Here is a 6,290-nt window from a genome sequence, read left to right as displayed (position 1 = left end):
TGATGGAAACAGAAAGTTGACTGCAAATCAGCACACTTTGAATCATGGACATGAAAGAAAGGCTGTGTTTGGAAATGCACACTACTATACTATTCTTACTATTTCTACTGTATACATTATGCATACTGAACACAGTATGTGAATTTTCTATATGCATGAAATACATGGATGACCTTCTATTTCTATTGTCAAAAGAACCAGAAATAATATCAACTGCATTTGTAACAACTTTCATTTGATCAGGCAGCCAAAATGTAATACATTTTAACAAAAAAAAATTGGAAATAAGCATATTTATTCCTTAAATACTTTAAATATACAATTTAATCATGTGAGAAAAACGTAGCTTATTACTGATCAAAACCTATTGCATAATGTATTGTTTCACATATTAGAGTATAGCTAGTATACTAGTTTTCCATTCTGAACACAGCCAACACAGGGATACGAACATCAGGAATCAAGATCATCACACTCTCTCAGGTACAAATGTGATTTTATTGTCCTTTAACATTTATAAATGACCTTCGGAAGAAGCTTCTGGAAGTAAATGTGAGTTTGTGCACAAATTGCGAGTAAACTGGATTGAGCTGGATTGATATCTGTTTGAGGCTTGTTATTGTGGGGATTTTCTCAAGAGCCTGTGAATGTTTCTACAGCAGTATCCATCTTTACTGAGAAGCTTCTGCTGAAATTGATCGCTTTAGCAGAAATCAACACTTTCAGCGTTAAGAAACCCACCTAGACCTCACAAACACAAGAGTCTCTGAAGTACAGCAACAGAAACCAACAGTATAATAACAGAAGACTTTGCTGTTTACAAATGGTTGATCTCAGAGGGAGATGTTATTGCTCAGAGGTTTCTCTTTCATCGCTCAGGAGACTTGAGTTTAAATACCCACATTTCTCCAGAGAAATCATCTGTCAGACAGTACAGAGCTATGACATTACAGGGATAGTTCACTCCAAAAATTAAAAATTCTGTCATCATTTACTCACTTTCAAGTTGTTACAAACTTGTATGAGTTTCTTTCTTCTGCTGAACACAAATATAAGATATTTTGAAGAATGTGGGTAACCAAACAGTACCAAAAAAGTACTATGGAAGTCAATGGGGTCTGTTTGGTTTCCGACATTCTTCAAAATATCTTCTTTTGCGTTCAGCAGGAGAGAGAAATTCATACAGGTTTGGAACAACTTGATGGTGAGGAAATGATGACAGAATTTTTATTTTTGGGTGAACTATCCATCTAATGTAGAAGCAGCTCGGATCATTTGATCTTGAGAGAAACTGATGAGAAATGTTTCATTTCAGTTCGTTTCAGGGTTACTACAGTAAACTAAAACAAATCCATAAAAAAGTTACTTGACCTAAAATAAACTTTAACTGAAATAAAATAAAATATAAAAAATATTTAAATAATATATAAATAAAATACAAAAATATATAAGTAATATATATTATATATAGATAATATAAATCTGAATAAAATATATAAAAAAAAAAATTTTTCATTTAGTTATCAAAGCAACATTTTTCATTTTCATTTAGTTTAACAACTAAAACTAAAACTGAAATAATAATAAAAACCATATAGACATTAAAAACTTAATAAAATTAACAAAAAAACCTTTTAATTATAATTAAAATGAAAACAGAAAAAAAAAAAAATATATATATATATACACAAGTTTGATTAAACCATTAAAATATGAGGAAAATATTTATAATTTTTTAAAAATATTTTATAAATGAAGAAAAACAAAACACTAAACTTGGTTAAGGTATTTATCTGACAAAACTATTTTGCAAATAAAAAAAATTGCTCAGAATGTAATATGAATGCTTATGTAATAATTTGGCACGTTTCATTGCGTTATCATCCGAAATAAAACAATCGACTACAAGCACAGCTATGCAATATGCTTACAAAATTTTTAATAATATTTGAATAAAGGGTGAAGATGTCCCTGTGTTTTCACTTTTGGCCACTACTGTGAATAACTATAATAGTAATGATATTAAAATAACACTGATTCATATTGAGATCTCTGACTTCTGTGTCTCTGTCAAATCTGAGCAGAGTTCGAGACATTGAGATCAACTCTAGAGGAGACAAATGTGAGATTACTGCGGGCAGAAACATCTAAGACTTTCCATTTGTCCTCAGTTTAATCTCACATGCTCACAAACGGTTGAGATTTGATTCGTGGTTTTTGTTTTCTGTGAGACGTGTGACCCTGACCTGGCAAAATGTCCTAATGTGTTTTGTGAAATTCAGACGTCAGGTCTGTCCCCTGCGTGTCCGGGATTGTTTGAGGTTTTGCTGTATAAAAAGTCCACCTGGTGAAGAAAATCACCAAGCTGTCAGATCTCAAAAGATTAGAAGGTCCATAAATAGCTTAAAATCTGTCTGTCACATTTCTGCAGGTCTGACTTTTACATTCACGCTTAAAATGACCACTTCAGACCTTTTGTGATAAGAGCCTTTAGGGCTGTTTGTGAACTTTATAAGCTTTAATTGCAAGAAGAAGGAAAAAAAGCATGCTGCGGGTGATTCAACGTTAGCTTGCAAAGGAGTAAAACACATTCAGGTGATTCATGTTTTTAAAAAACTCTCTTCTGCTCATCAAGGCTGCATTTATTTGATCAAAATTACAGGAAAAAATATAAAAACTTATTACAATTTAAAACAGCTGTTTTCTATGTGAATATATTTTAAAATATAATTTATATCCAGTGATCAAAGCTGAATTTCCAGCATCATTACTCCAGTCTTCAGTGTCACATGATCCTTCAGAAATCATTCTAATATGACGATTTGCTGCTCAAGAAACATTTAAGATTATTATCAATGTTGAAAACAGTTGTGCTGCTTCATTTTATTTTTCAGGATTCTTAACAAAGACCAAGACCACTAAATATCCATGTCATGGGCCGCAGATGGATGTTCTTCAGGAATCCAGTGAACAGGACAGAACTGTGTTCCTCGTGTTCTGCTGAGCTCCAGAAACAGGTGCAGTGAGAAACAACACACGTCACACTGTATTTCAGACCCCAGAAATGTGTCATCAGCACATCAATAAACACACACATGATCTGTCACACCCTGAACAGGAAGCAGCAGAGCTCCTCACTTCCTGTGGCCGAACATACAGCTGCTTGACCACACAGGGAGAAAAGAATCCAGGGGATTTTCTTTACGGTACAAGCTGGAAGCGTGTGTTTGGAGAGATAATATTAGCCTCTGACTGTACAGTGTGTGTGTGTGTGTGTGTGTGTGTGTGTGAGTGTGTGTGTGTTCTGTACTTTTGTATTTGCAGCATTGTGCCATTAGGAGGCAGAGCAGATCAACAGATGAGTTTCAACATTTAGTAAAACACACTGCTTTTATCTTTATTTTTATTATTTACATCTGTCAGATAGATGGTGTGAATATAATATAATAGATTAAACAATAATATAACTTATAATAATATAAATATAAAGAAACATCATACTGATTATATATTACCAAATAAATAATATTATAATATTTTAATAGTGTGAATATTATAAATTAAATAATATTATATTGTATTGTAAATAATGCTATTATAATAATATGTACATTTCTGTTCAAAAGTTTGCTGTCAGTAAGTTATTATTTTTTATTTTTCTTATCTTCTGCTCACCAAGACTGCATTTATTTGGTCAAAAAATACAGAAAAATCAGTAATATTGTGAAATATTATTACAATTTAAATCAGCTGTTTTCTATGTGAATATATTTTAAACTGTAATTTATATCCAGCGATCAAAGCTGAATTTTCAGCATCATTACTCCAGTCTTCAGTGTCACATGATCCTTCAGAAATCATTCTAATATGATGTCATTCCAATTAATATTTTTGTGGAACCATGATATTTTTTTTTTTCAGGATTCTTTGATTAATAGAAAGTTCAAAAGAACAGCATTTATTTGATATACAAATTGTTTGTAACATTATAAATGTTTTTACAATTTAATGTGTTCTTGCTGAATTAATTAATACTTAAAAATATATATATATTATTGAACGGTGTATAATGTAACTTGAATTAGTTCTTGTTTGCAAAATCATTTTGACATGCATTATACATTAAAATAGAGATACATTATAACTTAAACTTTTGAACAGGAGTGTAAATATAATATATAGTGAATACAAAGACAGACAGAGAGAGCTTTTCCTCCTCAGTTCTTCTGTTTGTTCTTGTTTTTCACAGACTGTGTTTGCATCAGCGTTATGAGCAGCTGACGGCCCACCAGTGGCTTTTCTTTGCTTGCATAAAATAAAGCAATAAAAAAGTGCACATTAACTCGATGAAAACATTTACGTTACAAAAGTCAGCACATGTTTATTTAAGAGCAGTTTTGTGCTGTGAAGGAAAAATATTGGCCACTCAGTTATTTAAACATAATTATGATTCTGAGACGAGATAAAAGCCGAGAACAAAGTTTAGCCTGAAAGAAAACATGAAACGCCAGATTACATGCTGATTGTTATATATATATATAATATAGGCCTAATGTAGCAAATTATTTGTGATTGATGGTTATTAAAAAAACGACAAATATGAGTTTTCTTAAAACACAGTTTGTTATGGGAGGATAGGCTACTGTAACAAAAGCTGAGACTTTAGCAGAAGTACAGATGCAATCGGTGTGCGTAGAGTCAATTAATGACTCTTTCCATGTGTCTGCCATTGGTCAGATGAACAGATATGTTTTGAAAGGCTAAACGGCGTTTTAAGCTGGTTAACATTAGCTTATGATCACCTCGTCCAGGTGACAACAGAGGAAAGTCATTTCAGAGGTGGAGCAAGTTATTATTTTTTGATGAAAGATTATGACGACAAGACTATTGATTTCCTAAGAATAACTGATGGATTGTTCACAGTAAGACATGGAGCATGTATTATATATGTAATAAGGTGAATTTTTATTTAATTTTAAGATAGGAGAAAGTATTTTAACATATCAAAACCTTTTTATTTCTCATGGAATGCATTGTATGATGGATCCACTATTGTATAACCTTGCCCTACTTTACTTGAAAGTACTGTTTTTCTTGTGGCCTTATTATTAATAAGGGAGACAGAATACATATTAATGGTGATATATATATATACATAGCTATTAGCTAATGATATCAATCAATGGTATCTGTAATTGTTCATGTGAAGAAAATCAAAAAAGAAAAAATATAGCTGCGAGCAGCAATTGTCGGGGTTCAAGCTCTTTAAGGCCTTTAAGCACATGTATAAAAAGGTATTATGTTTTATTTATCTCAATCATAGTTGGAAAAGACCATTTACAGCCAATACAGGCAGTTTACTATAGGAAATATATGTTTTTTAAAGCTTTTTAACAGTTATAGCGCCACCTATAGTCTGATCTCCATAAAAATTGGCATGCTTCTTTAGAGTCATATGCTGCATGTGCTTACATATTTTCATGAAGTTCTGACTTTTCATTTGGGAGTTATAGGCTTTCGTGAGCACTTGGCCGCGCCCCTTTTCTAAACGACCCTGTTAAAGTTCAACTTTTTTTTTGATAATTATTGACTTAGAGAGTCCAGAGAATTGTACTGCATTGTTTTTATTCAGATTGAGTGAAAAACCGAGGACTAGTTTGGAAGTAGGTTTTTTTTTACATAATCGTGAACGATTTGATTGACAGCAGTGATTCTTGAGGCAAATTTGTTCAGTATGAAGAGATCTAACAAATGATATGAATATTTTGTGTGTGTGTGAAACTCCACACGATTACAGAGGTGTAAAAATCGTTAGCGCCACCTAATGGCCGATTTATTTCAAAATTCGCACAAACCTCTAGGACCATGAGTCGAACATGCCCACCGAGTTTCGTTCCGATCAGCCTCTGTTAACCTTGTCTAATAGGTGCTCAAAATTCATTGGCCGATGGCTACCATGTTTTTTGAGATATGCCAATGTCCCTATAGACGACCGTGACTCCTTGGACCAAGACACTGGATGCCAATTTTCAAGTCAATCAGACTAACAGTTGCGTAGTTATAGCTGTTTTCAGACAGAATACATGTTAATGGTGATATATACATAGCTAATGATATCAATCAATGGTGTCTGTGATTGTTCATGTGAAGAAAATCAAAAAGTAAGAAAAAATATAGCTGCGAGCAGCAATTATCGGGGTTCAAGCACTTTAAGCACATGTGTAAAAAGATACTGTTCCATTTAGCAAACCTGCAACCATCTCAATCATAGATGGAAAACAATACAGCCA

The 6,290-nt window shown here is 32.6% G+C and overlaps 1 long non-coding RNA gene across 1 annotated transcript; it reads left to right on the top strand.

The window, feature by feature from the left end:
* Positions 1-3,204, top strand: LOC127516924 (uncharacterized). The gene is made up of 3 exons (XR_007931136.1): positions 1-483; positions 2,895-3,017; positions 3,119-3,204. It is a non-coding gene; the product is annotated as an uncharacterized LOC127516924 (long non-coding RNA).
* Positions 3,205-6,290: the final 3,086 nt, after the last annotated feature.

This window comes from Ctenopharyngodon idella, chromosome 8 (genome assembly GCF_019924925.1).
Source record: "Ctenopharyngodon idella isolate HZGC_01 chromosome 8, HZGC01, whole genome shotgun sequence".
Taxonomy (NCBI): domain Eukaryota; kingdom Metazoa; phylum Chordata; class Actinopteri; order Cypriniformes; family Xenocyprididae; genus Ctenopharyngodon; species Ctenopharyngodon idella.
The sequence above is the reverse complement of the archived record's forward strand: the minus strand, read 5'-3'. Positions and strand labels throughout refer to the sequence as shown.